General features: G+C 53.9%; 1 pseudogene; it reads left to right on the top strand.

Annotated features, from left to right (window-relative positions):
- Nucleotides 1-2,500, top strand: part of LOC129133426 (28S ribosomal RNA) — a 9,038-nt pseudogene that overhangs the window by 2,476 nt on the left and 4,062 nt on the right.

Raw genomic sequence — 2,500 nt, 5'->3', positions numbered from 1 at the left:
GCTGGGGCACAAAGCGGGGCTGGGCGCGTGCCGTGGCAGGACGAGGCACCGCACGCGGGTGAGTGCGCTCCGCGTGGCCCGCCCGGGCGCCGGGGCGTGCGCGGGCGCGCACAGCGTCGACTCTGGACATGCCCCGGGCCCTTCCCTTGGATCGCCCCAGCTGCGGCGGGCATCGCCCGCCCTCCCCTCCACCCCCCCCTCCGCCTTGCCGCAGCTGGCGCCCCAGCGGCGACCGCCACCATCGTCGTAGCGCGCCGCTGCCCCGTCGGTTCCTGCCGGCGGGGTCCCCGCGGCGCATGGCCGTGGCCAGCGTCAGCCGAGCAGTTCGCGCGGGGGAGGGTCCCTGGAGGGGGTCCCTGGGCTGGCGCCCCACCTCGGCCGGTGCCTAGCAGCCGGCTTAGAACTGGTGTGGACCAGGAGAATCCGACTGTTTAATTAAAACAAAGCATCGCGATGTGATTTCTGCCTAATGCTGTGAATGTCAAAGTGAAGAAATTCAATGAAGCGCGGGTAAACAGCAGGAGTAACTATGACTCCCTTACTACCTGAAACCTGGCCCCCTGGTTGGACAGGGGCAACAGGTTCGGAGGTGGGCTGACCACCCATTCCGTTCCCGATATTGAATCCGGTCATGACTCGGCTATTCCAAATCCAAATCCGTTTCTTGGAGGAGGAAACTGGGGGCGGCCGTTCCACCTTACTAGGGTATCGGTGGGCACTCAGACCTCCTGAGATAATTTTGTAACATCTACAACCACCAAATTGACAGAAAATTAATTTGGCTTGCTGGTGAATTTCTCTCTAGAACTGTATAGGTCAGATCTGCAGGAGCATGTACAGGGGGTGGTTCATGTTTCTGTTAATGGGGGGGTGTTGAACGGGTTTCCTGAGGTGTTTGAACAGCCTACACCACAACTGAGTGAGGGGGACGACTTAAATCCTAGTCCCCCTAAGGACGATGATCAGAATGTACTTGAGAAGGGAGGCAGTGGGAAGGGGGATGAGGGCTACACCACAACTGAGTGAGGGGGACGACTTAAATCCTAGTCCCCCTAAGGACGATGATCAGAATGTACTTGAGAAGGGAGGCAGTGGGAAGGGGGATGAGGGTACACCAGAGGCATTGCCTCCAGTGCCTGAGGTCCGCAGTGAACAAGCACCGGATGACATCGTGAAGGTGACTGTTCCTGACAAAAATCCACCATGTCCTTGCTGTGGTACCCGGCTCAACTCGATGTTGGCCCTAATTGAACACCTTAAGGGGTCTCACGGGAGGAAGTGGGTGTGCTTTCAGTGTGCCTAGTGTGGGAGGGAGAATTTTAACCATCACAGTACTGTTTGTCATTTTGCAAAGTGCAAGGGTCCGAAGGATGCGGGGCCTCCAGTGGGAGAGTGGATATGTGAGGTATGCAGTAGAGATTTTATGACTAAAATTGGCCTAGGACAACACAAAAGATTGGCACATCCACTGGTTAGAAACCAGGAGAGGATCGATGCTTCCCAACCGAAAGAAACATCAAGCTGAGGAGCCCACAAAAGATGCTGGACAAAGGAGGAGGAAGAGCTACTTGTCAAGCTGGAGGTACAGTTCGAGAGTCACAGAAACATTAATAAGCTCATATCGGAACACTTAACAACCAAAACAGCTAAGCAGATTGGTGATAAAAGGAGAATGCTGCTCAGGAAGAATGGAGTGGGTGGGGGAGCAGCTGGGAACTTGAAATCAGAACCTGGGTCAAGTCATCAATCCCAGGCAGGAACTGTGAACAATCGACTTGGGGGGAACCACCAGCCGAGAGGACCAGCTGCTGGGAAGGGAACAATAGGGACATCTGGACACCACCTTGATAGGGATAACGGTCTCCGGGAAACCGTTGGCCAGCAGAGGGCAGGGCGACTGCAGGCTCGTTATCAGAAAAGGATCAAAGAACGTTTATCAGAGGGGACAATTAACAACTTCCCCAGAGCATTTGAACAGTTATTAGAAGGCCAAAAGGTGCGACCACTGCTCAATCAGACAGGGCAGGACTGCTTTGGTTGCCTGGAATCAGTGAGCCAAATAAGAACAGCACTCCGGGGGAAAAGCAAAAAGGAAACTCGGGAGGAGCAGCCAAGAAAACAGTTTCAGAAGTGGATGAAGGACAGAGCAATCAAAAGAGGTAACTACCTCCGCTTTCAGCGTTTATTCCATCTAGATGGGGAAATTAGCGAAGATCATTTTGGACGACATCGAATGTCTGTCCTGTGATGTATCACCCAGTGAAATTTATTCGGTATTCAAGGCCAGATGGGAAACACCTGGACAGTTTGGTGTGAGACTTGAGAGTCTTTGGAGACTTTGAAATTAAAGGGAAGGCCCACAATAAGGCCTTCAGGGACTTAATTACGGCCAAAGAAATTGAAAAGAATGTGAGGGAAATGAGCAAGGGCTCGGCACCAGGTCCAGATGGGATTGCCCTTGGGGACATCAGGAAGATGGATCCCGGGTACGCCCGGACTG

This window comes from Agelaius phoeniceus, chromosome 7, assembly GCF_051311805.1.
Source record: "Agelaius phoeniceus isolate bAgePho1 chromosome 7, bAgePho1.hap1, whole genome shotgun sequence".
In the NCBI taxonomy this organism is placed as follows: Eukaryota; Metazoa; Chordata; class Aves; order Passeriformes; family Icteridae; genus Agelaius; species Agelaius phoeniceus.
The sequence above is the reverse complement of the archived record's forward strand: the minus strand, read 5'-3'. Positions and strand labels throughout refer to the sequence as shown.